This window comes from Grampus griseus, assembly GCF_964374135.1.
Source record: "Grampus griseus genome assembly, chromosome: 17".
NCBI classification, from domain to species: Eukaryota; Metazoa; Chordata; class Mammalia; order Artiodactyla; family Delphinidae; genus Grampus; species Grampus griseus.
In genome coordinates this window covers 57,760,490-57,776,806 of record NC_139011.1, presented here as the reverse complement: position 1 = coordinate 57,776,806, position 16,317 = coordinate 57,760,490, and the positions used below count along the sequence as shown (strand labels likewise).

General features: G+C 40.2%; 1 protein-coding gene across 1 annotated transcript in view; it reads right to left on the bottom strand.

The window, feature by feature from the left end:
- Nucleotides 1-16,317, bottom strand: part of ZNF704 (zinc finger protein 704) — a 207,001-nt gene that overhangs the window by 119,597 nt on the left and 71,087 nt on the right. The gene's annotated exons all lie outside the window — the stretch shown is intronic.

The window sequence follows — 16,317 nt, the reverse complement described above, 5'->3', positions numbered from 1 at the left end:
GAGTTCCTGTTGCTCCACACCCCGCCAGCATTTGGTGTCGCCAGTGTCCCAGATTTTGGCCATTCTAATAGATGTGTAGTGGTATCTTATTGTTGTTTTAATTTGCAATTTCCCAATGACATATGACGTTGAATATCTTTTCATATGCTTATTTTCCATCTATATATCTTCTTTAGCGAGGGGTCAGCTAAGGTCTTTTGTCCATTTTTAAATCGGGTTGTTTGTTTTCTTATTACTGAGTTTTAAGGGTTCTTTGTATATTTTGGATAAAAGTCCTTTATCAGATGTGCCTTTTGCAAATATTTTCTCCCAGTCTGTGGCTTGTCTTCTCATTCTCTTGTCATTGTCTTTCACAGAGCAGAAGTTTTCAATTTTAATGAGGTCCAGCTTATCAATGATCTCTTTCACGTACTATGCCTTTGATGTTGTGTCTAAAAAGGCTTCACCATACCTAAGATCTTCCAGGTTTTCTCCTAGGAATCTTTTAATATTTTTTTTAAGTAAACTTTACCTTTTAGAACAATTTGAGATTTACAGAAAAATTGAAAAGATAGTACAGAGCTCCTCTAAACCCCCTCATCCAGTTTCCCCTATTACTAACTACTTACATTAGTATTACACTTTTGGAACAATTCATAAACTAGTATCGATACATTATTATTTACTGAAGTCCATAATTCTTATTCAGATTTCCTTAGTTTGTCTAATGTCCTTTCTCTTTTCTGGATCCTATCCAGGATACCAACACTAAATACAGTCTCGTCTCCTTAGGTTCCCCTTGGCTGTGATAGTTTCTCAGACTTTCCTTGTTCTTGGTGACCTTGCAGTTTTGAGGCATACAGGTCAAGTACATTATAGAATGTCCTCATTTGGGATTTGTATGATGTTTTTTGCATGATTATACTGGGGTTATTGGTTTGGGGGAAGAAGACCACAGAAGTATAAAATGCCGTTTTGGTCACATCATATCAAGTGTACAGTATGCATAACATGACTTATCCCTGTTGATGATGACCTTGATAACCTGGCTGAACTGTATTTGTTAGTCTTCTCCACCAATTACCTCTTTTGCCTCCTTTCTATACGGTACTCTTTACAAGGAAGTCACCTTCTAAGCAGTTTATACGGAAGGAATGGAAGAGTATGTTATGCTCTATGTCCTTGAGGTGGGAGTATTTACATAAATTCTTTGGAATTCTTCTGCCAAGAGATTTGTTTAATTTCTCCCCTGTAATTTATTTATCAAATTGTTTCTATATATATATAGGCTCACGGATATTTATCCAATACTTTGGGTTATCATCTGACTCTGCTTTATTTTGTTGTTTAAATTGTTTCCGCTTTGTTTTCTTTTTTTTTTTTTTTTTTCCGCGGTACGCAGGCCTCTCACTGTGTGGCCTCTCCTGTTGCGGAGCACAGCCTCCGGACGCGCAGGCTCAGCGGCCATGGCTCATGGGCCCAGCCGCTCTGCAGCACGTGGGATCTTCCCGGACCGGGGCACGAACCCGTGTCCCCTGCATCGGCAGGCGGATTCTCAACCACTGCACCACCAGGGAAGCCCCGCTTTGGACGTTGGAAGTGCGTTCTGTTGCATCTGGGCTCTTCAACGTGTACCTAGCAATGTGGTTTTTTGTTTGTTTCTTTTCTACTTCTTACCTTCTTGCATGATGAGAGGCTCCAGGCTCATCTGGTATATTTCTTGCCTCAGTCCTAGCATTGGTCATTTTTCCAATCCTCTGTTCCTTTTAGGAGAGAACAGTATTGAAAACCAAGATCCGAGTGTGTGGTGTGCTTGCTGCTGCAGGAGTGTTGTTGCCTCTCGGCCATCTCAGCTGATAGAAGAAGGACATATATGTGTGTCTACTCACTCACGTATACAGACATATCTATAAATGTGGCATCTGCATTTAAACCGCCTTCTCATGTGAGCTGCCTAGGTGGTGCGTCACATGCAATTACCTGGTCAATTCTAAAGAGATCCAGCTTCTGTGTCTGCCTTAAGCCTACTGGCCTTTACTTGAAAAAATGCCCTGCTACACACTACTCCTCCCTTGCTTCAAACACCCACGGGGATTTTCAGTCTGGAGAAGAAAATATTTAGAAAGATATAATAGTTGCATTCAAATATCTGAGTAAGTGTTGCATAAAAGAGAGATCATGTGGGGTAGCTCCATAGGACAGAACCAGAACCAACCATTAAGCTTTTTATGGAAGACAATTTGAAGTTAACATTAAGAAAAAATATGTACAAATCAGAACGTTATTTTAAAAAGGAATGAGCGGGTCTTGAAAGTCATAAACTCTGTATAAATAGATGTGCTCAGAGGCTGGATCACCACTAGCTTGTCCTGGACGTTATGGTGGAGATTCTGGTACTGGGCATATACTGGACTCACTGAGAGCCATGAGTCTTAAAATAAGAGCTGCTTTTATAAAAATGGTGTTAAATTCTAAGACCAAAATCTAATCCCCAAAGATTGAGATTTATTATCAAGAAATGAATAAATAAAACTCCTGATTATTATTATACAAAAACCCCCCATATTTTAGTAAGTCTCCTTCAGTTGTTAAATATGGAAGTAAAATATGCTAAAGAACAGAAGAGGCTTGTTTTTATTGAATAAGTGTGACTGAAGTAGAGGTGGATAGTATGTACTTTAATTGCTAAGATTACAGCAAATATTTGAACCATTGCAATAACCTCATGCAGAGAAAAGATTTCAAGCGTTATTTTACATCTGCTGTACGCCGTGTGCTAGTTCATCTGATGAGAAGCTTCTGGGAGAGCATCCAAGGAAATCAGGTAATTCTGAACACCTTTTCCAGAAATGCTGCCAGGTTTTTTTATTCTCTTTACCTCTCCTCCTCCTCAAAAATTACGCATATGGGAGCACGTGTAGGTGCAGGCGCACACATACACTTTCACTCTCCTTAAGTAAGTGATAAAGATCTAATCATGTCACCAACACATCACTAGCAACCCAGATGTTCCTATTCAGGAAAAGAATAACACAAACCCTACAACAGGAGATGAAAGAGCTTCCTAAGGTAAGCTTTCAATAAACACGGCCATGGCATCATGTAGAGGGTAACTGTATTTACACAGGTACCTATGTCCTTATGAACTATGCAGGATGAAGTCGTCAGGAATTTAAATGAAAAAAAAAAAAAGTACTTCAACTGAGTCAATGAGAATGGCTGACTCATCTAATTTTCCTTCTTTTTAAATTTTTTAACAGCAAGGCAAATTTTTATTGCCTCGTGTTCATCCCTTCCCAGTATATTTTGTGGTGACAAACTCAGTTCCACTCTCCATCTTTCCAATAACTGGGGTCCAAGGGCCACAATGGAGCTTGCGACTGAAAATGGCCCATGGGTACCACCAGTATGTTGTAATGAGAGAAGAAAAAAACTATAAAGAAATTTATTTCTTTAAAAAATGATCTTTTATAAAATCTTAACTACAATAGATTTCCATCTAAAAATGCCCACTCTGTTGAAAGGAGAGAAACAGTTTCTTTGCCGTATTGTAGCCATAACGATTCAGCAGGTTCCTATTTTCCCATATTAGCAGGGATTTCAAGAATATTTTCAAATCTCAAAATCAAAACACCAGGCACTATGAATTTAATGACACATTTTATTTTTATTAATAAAATTCCATGCATGACGATAATCAGAATTATGTACAAATGCAGTTGACATGATTTTTAAAAAGTTTTGGAACAATTAAAGTATTTGGATACTTCTATAAACATAGAAAAAAGGAAAACCAATAGAGTAAAACTCTACGCAGTTGAACCCAACTCATTTATAATTTATAAAAATCTAGCAAATGCCAGTCTTGAGTTAATAACTCTTTTAAGATGATAAAGTTCATAACTTTTAGCAACAAATTATGATAGAAAAATTAAAATAATCAATGAAATAGAAGACACTGCCAGCTACCAATTCTATAATCAGTCTGCCCTTCTTTCTTACTACCAGGATGTTTGGCTTATTTGAGACGGCAATGTTTTCAGCTAAACAATTACATTTCCCAGGCTGTGGAAGTGGCCAAGTGACAATTCTGTCCAATGAGATGTAATTGGAAGGCACAGGGTAGCCTTCAGGGAAGGGAAATTCAGGGAAAGTTGTTTAAAAGAGCAAGCTCAACTTTTCACCTTTTGCTCTCTGCCTTTCCCCTTGTCTCTGCCTGGAAAAAAGTTCAATGTTGGAAACTACAGAAAGGATCTTGAGTCTAGGAGGATGATAGCCACCTAGGAAGGAAGGTGGAGAGCGACGTCAAGAAGCAAGGGTCTCCTATGACATCCTGAGCTATTGTATAAACCATGTAGTGGTTCTTTAAGATGTCTTATTACATGAAAGGGGGAAAAAACTAATTTGTTTAAGCCACTCTTAGTGAGATTTCTACTGCATGTTGCCAAACCAATTTTAACTATAAAGCTAATGCCGAGCACCCTCAAGTAATTTAAAAATACCCACTTGAAAGCAGCTGATAGACTAACCACTACCCAACTGTTCTCACAACAGATCTCCTGAGGACCTCTACTCTGAAATATTGCTGACTGAGTTTGAATAAATATGTGCTCCTGAAAGTAATGTACTGTTTCCATTAAGAATATTTTAAAATTAAAATTGTCATTGTTTGAGGGATGATGTGTGCCAAAGCATTACACAGTGAAATGCTGTGTATTTCAAGTAAAATGAAATACTGTTATGTGTGCAGTAATTAGTTTCAGTTATTGAGCTTTTCCTATACAATGACACGATGCTAAACCCAAGAGAAAACATCAGTAAACATACTCCAAAAACACTCATTAGGGAGAAACCAGAATGAGTCTGTGAAAGAAAATGCTGTGTTTCACAGCATTTTTGATGAGCATTTTAAAGTGAAGAGACAATTAAAAACTGGCCTAACTTTGTGGGGAGTTACACTGTGTGTCTATCAACACGTGCTTCTGAGAGGGTCTCAGCGAAACTGCGTCAGGCTCTTGGTGGGACAGGAACTAGCTATTGATTATCACGTCTAATTTTAGTTATCATACTTAGATTGGCGTATCAACAAAGATAGAATATACTGTAAATTTAGATAAAGTACTGTAACGGGCTAAATTAAATTGATTGTTAAAGATGGCAAACACCAAGAACACTACAAAGATCATATATAATAACCAAAACCAAGCCCTGGGGTTCAGGTTCAACAATTAATGCTGGACGAATACAATGAAGTGTCCTCCAAGCTTCTGCCGTTCTCCCAAGGTTGTGCTTCTGTTTGATGGGGATAAAGATTATTAGACTCAACAAACGTGGTTGAGAAGAAATAGTCAGAGGAAGGCTAGATATTCACAAATGTGTTATCTGTATGTTAAAATCAACACGTCGATCAACAGATATTTACTGACAAGTAGGCACTTCAGCATCTGGTCAGAGAATAAAGGTAAACGAGGTGGGGAAAAAAATCAGTGTGGGGCTGCGTGGAGCTGCGTATAAATGCCACAGCACTGCCAGCGTGTTGTATCAGCTGGAAGCTGCTGTTCTCATTCCTGAGCATGCGTCAGCATCACCTGGGGGGGGATATAGACCAAAAACAAAGATGCCTGCATCCCACACAAGAGTTCAGGTTTCAACTGTTCCAGGACCCAGTCCAGGTAAAATATTATTTAAAAAAACACCTCAGGTGATTCTGATGTCAGTTAGGGTTGAGATTCCCTGGGCTGGAGTGTTAGGGGATGGGCCTTGAGCTGGACCTTGGGGATGGGCAGCACAATAGATCAGTGGGGAGAAGGAAGATGAGTATTCTAGAAGGGGAAATAGAAAAGGGATGGAGGAAGGAATGACCAAGGGCAAAAAACAGTGATGAACAGTGGAGAGAGTGTATTAGAAAGTTCTGGGAAATAAAAAATACATATGATACATACATATGTAAGATGGGACCAGTTCATAGACATTTTTAAAAACAGTGGTAGGGGGCTTCCCTGTTGGCGCAGTGGTTGGGAGTCCGCCTGCCGATGTGGGGGACGCGGGTTCGTGCCCCGGTCTGGGAAGATCCCACATGCCGCGGAGCGGCTGGGCCCGTGAGCCATGGCCACGGAGCCTGCGCGTCCGGAGCCTGTGCTCCATGACGGAAGAGGCCACAGCAGTGAGAGGTCCGCGTACCGCAAAAAAAAAACAAAAAAAAACAAAAAAAACACAGTGGTAGGAAATGGAAAATTCTGGGAAAGGAAGTGACCAGGTGACAACAATAGTAGGGCGAGGAGCATAATGGATTAGGGCCAGTGCAGAGATACAGTAGCAGGAAGAGCAGCGTCCCAGGTGGAATGACTTGAACGGGGGCAAACTAGGCAGCGTGGGTAAACTGGAGAAAAGAACCTTTGGGGGCACGGAACCAAGATCACTGGAGGATGCTGGGGACACCAAAGGAAAAGGGGGAGGAACAAAATGAAAAGAGCCATTGAAGGAGCTGCAGACAACTAAGAAAGAGGGAACCAAAAATCCAGGTTGAGAGAACCCTGTGAAAAGGGAAAAAGAAACTGTACATTGCAAGGACCCTGTCTCAGCGGGGAGGGAGGGTGAATGAAGGAACAGAGCCCACACAGTATTTAAAGATGCTGTATGAGGTTGGGGGTGGGAAGGGAAAAGTGGGCACTCCAGCAAAGAATTACAGGTTGGAGTGGAGCTGGTTTGGTAAATGCATGAGATCTTACAGCTCATGGAGAGTGAAAAACGATTGCTCTGCCCAATATATACAGGTGAAATGGAATCAAGATGAGAGTACGGGATGTAAAAGAATATTTTCCATGTGCAAACTTACTTGCACTTTGGGGTGGAAGGAGATAGATAACAAGGACCTTCTGTTCATGCTCGGCCCTTGTGAGAGAGGAGCATGTATAGGGGTGAAGCGGGAAATTAGTGTGTCATTAGTTAGTGCAGTCCCTGTCCCTGGAGATCCTTAAGCAGAAATAAATACAGAATCTTCCCTGAAAAGGGTAAAGAGATTTTCATCTCCAGCCAGAGCAGGTGATAAGTGCGAGATCCAGAGTTACAAACTATCAGAGGTGAAGGCTACCCCAGGGGCAGGAAATGATAGGGCGCTTGGTGGCTCACCCATGGGCGTTCAGCCACAGGAGCCCATTACTGTCTTATTAGCAGACTGATTCACAGGCCTACAAGGCTCACTGAACTCCCCTACCCCAAGAGGGACTCCTACCTAAACCTCAAAACACTTCCTTACTCTTTGCAGGGAAAATCTGCTGAGGCCCCCCGACCCCCACCCCGCTGCTGTCTTCTGTGTGCAGTTACCTGGGCTGGAAGAATGGTGGCAGCCCTGTCAGCAAGGCAGCAGGGGACAGGCCAGGAAGGGAAGCAGGTTTCGTGGGGAGGAAGGACCAAGGAAGTGATGCGCTTAGTTGGAGAGGTTAAGTCTAAGGTATGTCCAGAACATCCAGGCAGGCACAGCTGTAGGTGGTCGGAATAATAGGCACAGAGCCCAGGAGAAGGGCCAGGCTGGACTTCTGCTTGGGAATCTGCTCTCAATGGGGGCTCCCTGTCCCGTGAGTGGGTGAGCTTACTACAGGCACAGCACATTGTGGGCCCTCAAACATCTGCTGAATGACTGGAGCAGATGAGCCTCGGGGCACCTCTAATGGGGGCGGGGGGCGGGGGAGTAGAAAGAAGAGTTAAAGAAAAGAGACGGAAAGGAGATGGTCAGTGGGTGGGACTTCTGGAAAGTTCAACACCATGAAAGTCAAGCGGAGTAATTCTGGGTAGTCCCATTTTCACTTATTAGATTGATAAAGATTGTCACTAGGGAGAACCGCTCAGGTTTTTGGGGAGTGCAATGGCTGCTGGGGATGTGAGCCTGAACAGCGTTTACAAAGTCATCTGGCAACAGACATCAAAACCTTCCCAACGTATGCACAGCTTTTACTCAGGCATACTTTTTCTTGAGTTTATCATTTGGAAGTATGAAAGAACGTGCACAAGACTTAGCTACAGAATAGTTAACGTGGCTGGGATGCTCTAAGATGAATCCCAATGATCTCTGCCTCCTGGTATTCACACCCTTGTAAAATACCTTTCTTTCCCTTGAGTGCGGGGCTGCACTAGTGACTTGCTTCTAACAAAGAGAATGCGGCAAAGGGGATGGGATATCACTTCTTTGATTAGGCTACGTAAGACTGTGACTTCTATCTTGCTCTCACTCTCCCCAGCACAGTAAGTGCATGCTATCATTTGAACACGTCCAGGGTAAAGAAGGATTCCTCTTGCTGGCTTTGCTAAAGCAAAGTGGCATGCTGGGAAGACCCATACGGCAAGGAACTGAGAACCACCTCCAGCCCGCAGCCAGCTAGGAACTGAGGTCCTCAGTCCAGCAGCCTTTGAGGAAGTGAACTGTGCAACAATTACATGAGCTTAGAAGTGCATGGGTCCTTGGTTGAGCCTTCAGATAAGACTCAGTTCTAATAACACCTTAATTGTAGACTTGTAAGACATCCTGAAGCAGAGGGCTCAGCTAAGCCACGCCCAGATTCTTGACCCACAGAAACTGTGGGTTCCCTTAAACCAATACGTTTTAGAGTAATGTTTTATGCAGCAATAGATAACTGAGTTAACTACAGTGCTATGTGTAATAAGAAATAAATGGAAACAAACCAAAATGACCAGGTATTGGTTGAATAAAAAAGTATACAAATATGGTATAATTCACCTATTAAAATTATGCTACAGATGAATATAAATACTTATGAAATATGTCTGCAGTGTATTCATTATATTTTTTAAAAGTCCAAAATATTCTGTGCCACAAAACCATTATTTGGAATAAATATGTTTTATATATGTGCAAATATAAAGGAGTGAGTAGAATTATACATAGAAAGGTGTTAATAGTAGTTATCATCAAATCATTGCCTTAAGCGTGTTTTGGGTGTTTTGGTTGTCTTTCTTCTGCTTATCTATACTCATAAATTGTTTAAAATGACTGTGGACTGCATGATAATAAAAAGCACAATTAAATGTATGAGTAAGAGGAAAAGAACAATAAATGGGGATCATCAAAAACATAGAATACCATGATAAATTAAGGAGGTTTCATTCATTCTTTTTATTGATTGCCTTCTATGTGCCACGGTGAAAACTGAGAAGAGTTATTTGATTTGATTTGGCCGGAAAGAAACAACTGGTTAACTAAGACAATGTGGCATCATCTCTTAATCAGTGTAAGAAGGGTAAGTGATTAGTTCCTACTGGCTGGATGTACTTGATGGTATATAATATAAACAAAGAAATAGAAGAATTTCAAAGAATGTTACAGAGACATCATAATTGCTATAAATGAATAGGATTACATGGACAACATCTAAAATTGATACATGGTACAAATAATAAGAAAATTGACATCAATTGGACAAAACAGAGGTAACAAAGTTACAAAAATGAGAGGAACCAGGCAGTGCAAATACAAATAGACAAGATGTGTACACACCACAGAGGAAGAGAAATGTGTTGTTGCTGAGGAAATCTTAATACTGTTTTGATTTTTTTTTTTTTTTTTTTGGGCCTGGCTGATCTCTTTCTTCAGAATACAGGTAATTTTAGGGCAGGAACTTGAGTTCCTTCCATTGTATTGGCCTTATTAAAAAATATATCCATACAGTAATCATTCAAAGTTTGATTCTAATGATAATTATGTAAGAAAAGTATTAGATCAAGTTAACTATCAAAGAAAACTGTTGTTCATTTTGTAGCTCAACATTTCAAAAATTTTTCTAGGAAACTGCCCATAAAAAAGACAACCACCCAATATAAAAATACTCTTCAGGGGCTTCCCTGGTGGCGCAGTGGTTAGGAATCCACCTGCCAATGCAGGGGACACAGGTTCGAGCCCTGGTCTGGGAAGATCCCACATGCTGCGGAGCAACTGGGCCCATGAGCCACAACTACTGAGCCTGTGCGTCTGGAGCCTGTGCTCCGCAACAAGAGAGCCCGCGACAGTGAGAGGCCCACGCACCGCGATGAAGAGTGGCCCCCGTTCGCCGCAACTAGAGAAAGCCCTCGCACAGAAACGAAGACCCAACACAGCCAAATAAATAAATAAATAAAATAAATTTATAAAAAACTCTTCAGGAGACAAATCAACTCTTTGGGGCAGCAAGATATCACACTGAAAAAAACTAAAATGTTATTTTTTTTTTTGCATTAAAAAAATTGAAGTACAGTTGATTTACAATGTTTCAGGTGTACAGCAAACTATGTACAGTTATACATACATATATATGTGTGTGTGTGTGTATCTATATATTCTTTTTTTCAAATTCTTTTCCATTATAGGTTATTACAGATACTGAATATAGATCCCTGTGCTATACAGTAAGTCCTGTTGTTTATCTATTTTATATATAGTAGTGTGTATCTATCTGTTAAGCCCAAACTCCTAATTTATCCCTCCCCCTTCTCTCCCCTTTGTCTTCTATTTCCCTTTTGTAAATAAGTTCATTTGTATCATTTTTTTAGATTCCACATATAAGTAATATCATATGATATCTGTCTTTGTCTGACTTGCTTCACTTGTAGGATAATCTCTAGGTCCATCTATGTTGCTGCAAATGGAATTATTTCATTCTTTTTTATGGCTGAGTATAAAAAGTAATTTTAATTTCCCAACCTGTCTCCCTTATTCTCAGGGAGAAAGCTATGAACCTGAAACAACAGCTCCTAGACCAAGGAACTCAAACACTAAAACTACCAAGGTCTTTGCAAACAAATGCAGAGTTAATTACAGATTCTGCTTCTGTTTAGACACACACAAAGCTGTGTCTGGGTACAAACCAACAAGTGGATGTGAATAAGTTTTGAATAAGTGAACCATTGATGGTAAACATGTAAAATGATGAAACTGTAACTAAAGCTTAGGGCTGGAGGAAAATTTTTAGGATTATTTTCCCTGCCTGGTTTCTATGGTCCAATGAGTAGAATTCTAAGGAACTTTTTTCATGCAAGTTTATGAAAACAGAAGTGAGGAACCACGGCATAAATGTATGGCACATGAAGCATCGCATGGGGACAGAACTGCAGAGGGTGAACACAGAACTGAGCGAGTCTGCATTCAAAACCGGGAAATGAGTGACATATCTTACTTCCCGGATGTAGAGAGGATCCAGCTGTCTTTCCCCTAACCCCCAACACACACGGAGAACCTACATGAATAGCAGCCAGAGATAAGCAGCTGGGACAGCCAAGAAGCACCAGCACCAGAAAAGACAGACAATGCAAATGAATGACCCTTGGGTTTCTGAATGAAACTTTTCTTTCTAAAAAATGCTGTTCACTCTGTTTAAATGGTACAGTATAAAAATGGCACTGTAACTTGTAATTTTGAGATATAAAATGTGAAACAGAAAACAAGGGGTTATAAATCAGCGGGAGACCAATTAAAATACTTAGACTGTCATTCAAAAACATTCCACAGAATGTAATAAAATGAGTGGGTGGTTGGTTCTATTTTAATAACTGAAGGCTGCAGGAAGATTTTATTTCTTCAAACTATCAGCCAAATATATCTAGGACTGACTGGAACATGGAAAGCACAGTTTTACGTTATGTTAAGCTAAAAAATGAAATGTCTCAAAAGACTGCATCTGTGTTCTGATTCACAGCAAGGCTCACCTGACAATAAACTACCCTTTATGCTCAGTATTTTGTGCAGTTAATTTCATAATCAAATTATATTCAGCTGTTATTCTACCATTTCGTCATAAATATGAAAGCAACCAATGTTCCTCAGTGAGGGTGGGCTGGTGTTTGGGGCAAGAGAATTCCTCCTTGTGCCGGACTATTTTGCACAACCAAAACTGCCTCCTAAACATTTCTAAATGTTTCCTGAGTGGAATGAGGTTTTGTGGTAGGGATGACAATAATCACCTATCGAAAACAATTGATTTTGACTGTTGTGATATCTGTGTTCTTTAACTGGCATAACCATTTGCTTCTTTGAAAAGTGGATCCATATTTAGAAACCAAATAAAACCTGGAAATACTGTTAACATTCCAAATTGTAGGCTTCTAATAATACGTATAAAATTTGCAAGGAATAATTATAATAATGCATTATGCTGAAGTATTCAATCATAAAATGTTTTAGAGTTTAATCGGATTTATCTTTTAATTTATAGGCCTGAACCGTAAGGTAAAGGCTGATTTCTCCTGAAACAAGACAGTATTTAATAAGGAACCCTGATGTTTCTTGACTCTCCATGCTGGAAGGGATTTTAAGAGCTCAACTGGTCCAACTGCCTAAGACATCTGTAAAAACAGGTGACAAAGTGGAGGTTCTTATAAGCCAAGGGTATGCAATCAACAAAACGGAAGAATCCAAGTCTCTTGACTTTTAGGGGAGTTCTTTCCTTTCGTTTGCAAATTTTGGGATTTCAAGACCTCGCGATATTTAAAAAAATTGAAAACTAACAAGAGGTCACTAAGTTGTCCACAGTTTAAAGATGAAAAACACCCTGTCACCTATCATGATGACTTCATAAAAGAAAAGCCATTCTAACACCAAAAAATGTAGCAGCTACACAAAAGACTGCCCATTAGGCTGAAAACTTCATCATGGACCAGTGTGTATAGGCTCCAATATACCACTTGATTATTTTACCAGTTCCTTATTTCTGATCCCCATTGCAGGCATTCAGTCAATGACCACTAAGGTTTATTAGGTCTTCTTTTAAAAATGCTACTGGGATGTAACTATCGGTACGTGACCAAATAAAAATTAAATATCTTACCACTGAAGAAGGCCAAGTCTAGGTATATAAAATTTCATTCTTCCTCAACAGACCAGTTGCCTGCTGTGGAAGTTTCAAGCTTGGGGATCTACCTTGTCATTTAACTAAATTATCATTGCCTTTGAAGCAGTCATCCCATGCTTTTCCTCAGCACTTTTGGCTTGTGATGTGCAGCTCTGGCGAACGTGGAAAACAAAGTGGAGCTAGGAACTCCCCGCTCTCTGAAAAGACACTGCCCTGCGTTCCTGAGTCTACAACCTGGGACCAACACCAACTCAACAGCAGAGTCTTTAGTGGAATCATGGGGGACCTAGCCTTGATCTAACATCTCCTCTTAGATAACACAGGAAATGTTTCTTGGGAGTAATTTCAGTTAACTAAGAGAAAGAAAGTCCCCGAGAGAAAAGGAATGAACGTTAAAACTAGAGTTTGGAATTAACATAAACACACTACTATATATAAAATAGATAACCAACAAGGGCTTACTGTATAGTACAGGAAACTATATTCAACATTTTGTAATAACCTATAAGGAAAAGGAATCTGAAAAAGAACAGGTATAGGGCTTCCTTGGTGGCGCAGTGGTTGAGAGTCCGTCTGCCGATGCAGGGGACACCGGTTCGTGCCCCGGTCCGGGAAGATCCCACATGCCGCGGAGCGGCTGGGCCCGTGAGCCATGGCCGCTAGGCCTGCGCGTCCGGAGCCTGTGCTCCGCAACGGGACAGGCCACAGCAGTGAGAGGCCCGCGTACCGCAAAAAAGAAAGAAAGAAAAAGAAAAGAACAGGTATATATGTATGTATAACTGAATCACGTTGCTGTATACCTGAAACTAACACTGTAAATCAATTTTAAAAACTTCAATTAAAAAAAACAAAATAAAACCAAAAAAACCTAGATACTCCATCTCTCTCCCTATAGGTTTACAAATTTTTTTCTTTCTCACTGAATTTTTAAAATTTGTTTCACTTGGTTTTAGTGTCCAAAGGTACAGGAATAAGAGAACAAAGATAAGTGTTCTATCCATTGACTTAAACAATCCGTTTTCCAAGAGATGGATCATAATTCTAAGTAGAGTAACAGTGGCCTTTTTAATATTACCTAGAATGATCAGATTTACATGAAACTATAGCCTGCCTTTGATTTTCAGCTTTTCTCCTTTACCCTAGGATTCTCGCTGGGCTCCCGTGCATCTGCATGCTGCAATGCATCACACTGGTTGCATTGATCAACCCTTAAGCTGCCACCTGCTATCGCCTCCCACCTTTGATCCTTTGCCATCAGCAGTGTAGTCTTCAAACAGCACTGCTGTGTTCTAACTGCAAAAACAAGTGCCCTCCTCAGTGGAAAAATACCACATTCCAGCTTGGTAAAGCAGGTGGTGTGTTTCAGAGGATGGAGCAGAAAGTAGTATCTCTTCCTTTCAAACAAGAAGGAAGACTATTAGCACATCAGCAAATAAAGTCGTGCTCGATGAATTTTAAGTGCTGCCTCACAAATGAAAATGTGGCAAAATCTGAAAAATCAGCTTTTAGAAAGTGTTTCAGTCCATCTTTCAAACCCAACCTCTGAGCTTTTTTTTTTTTTTTAACCGGTTTTCCCATCTTTCAAATAATGTGGAGAGACCAGATGATTTTCAAGATGCGCATACATCTTTTTGCTCTGTGAGATAGAAAACCTGACATTTGTGACAACATCCTGGCATAACATGATGACCATCACACACAGCACTACTCTGGCACATACAGTGCAGATGCCTGACACGTTTTAGAGGTATCATCCAGACGAAATAGCCTATTTCATTTCTAGCCCAGGAAGGCAGAATAAAGGGCTTGTGTTTTCGCTTTCTGTGGATAATTAGAATTTATATAATTAAAGTACTCAGAGTCTGGGAAATAAAGAGCAAGCAACAATCATATTTGGACTTTGAAGTTTCAGCTATAGACTCAGAAAAACTTAGTGTTTTTTCATTTCTGTTCTTGAAAGAAGGTTTTTTTCCCCCTATTAAGGTCGGTTTCTCTGAAGCCAAATAGGACACGTGAACTTTCAATAATGTGAAGACAAAACACCATAACCAAGAGTGGGAACTGTCCCTCTGCCACCAACAGATCCCTGCAAATGCAGGGAATTCTGCCAGTTTTGACTGGGGCTAAGAAAGAAGAAGACTGACACCAAGTAGAGTGATGCCCTTCTCGGCAAACACCTCTGCCATTGGGTAACTTCCAGATGTGACAACTGCTACCGAGGGCCATGCTGTCATCAGCTTGATGCCATAGACACACAAAGAAATTGTTTTCCATGTTTGCACATAGTTTCACCATACACTGAAGGAATGGCTGAAGCAGAAGTTACATTTTTTTTGCCGTGGATGCTGGAGCAAATTTGCAAACTGGTGGATTCACATTTGAGATCAAAGGAAGCCAACATTAGACTCAGTCAGCTCCGCGGGGCATGATTCCGAAGGAAATGCAAGCAGCTTTATAATTCCAGCATAAGAGTGCCTCCCTCTATTTACAAGGGTGGTAACAGAAGGAATGATTCAGTACATATAGAAAATGCTGAGTCCGGAAACTTCAAAAACATCAATGAAAAGCTGTGGAAACCTGTTCCTTACTGGATGTGTTGCCCTGGCCTCCTACTTGTCCAGAGACTAGGCAATAACCTTGTCCCTGGGTGGCACATTCAGGTGGGTTCAGTGGCTGCTACTCTTTGCCACTGCTAAGTAGAGTTTGCCATGATGTGATGAATGACCAGGGAGCCCTCATGGCCAAGAGCAATGGATAAGAGCCCACTTAATCAGATTCCTACAGAACACCTATTCAGTGCAGAAAAGTGTGTTTTTTTAAAAAAATTGAAATATATTAATTGATGTAGAATATTATGTTAATTTTAGGTGTAATACTTGATGATTAGACATTTGCATATATTATGAAATGATCACCATGGTAAGTCTAGTAACCATCTATCCCCAAAGTTATTACAATATTATTGACCATATTCCTTATACTGTATAGTACAAACCTGTGACTCATTTATTTTATAACTGGAGGTTTGTGTTTCTTAATCCCCTTCACCTATTTTCCCTACTCTCCTACCCCTCCCTTCTGGCAGCCAGGCATTTGTTCTCTGTATCTATGACTCTGTTTATGTTTTGTTTTGTTTGTTTGTTTAGATACAACATATAAGTGAGATTATGTGGTATTTGTCTTTCTCTGTCTGACATTTCACTTAGCGTAATAACTTCTAGATCCACCCATGTTGTCGCAAAAGGCAAAATTTCATTTTTTTTTATGGCTGACAAAATTCCACTGTGTATATATGCCACATCTTCTTTATCCATTCACCGACTGATGGACACTTAGGTTGCTTCCATATGTTGGCTATTGGAAATAATGCTGCAGTAAACACTGGGGTGCACATATCTTTTCAAATACTGCTTTTGTTTCCTTTGGGTAAAAACCCGTAAGTGGGATTGCTGGATCATACGGTAGCCCTATTTTTAACTTTTTGAGGAATCTCCATACTGTTTTCCAT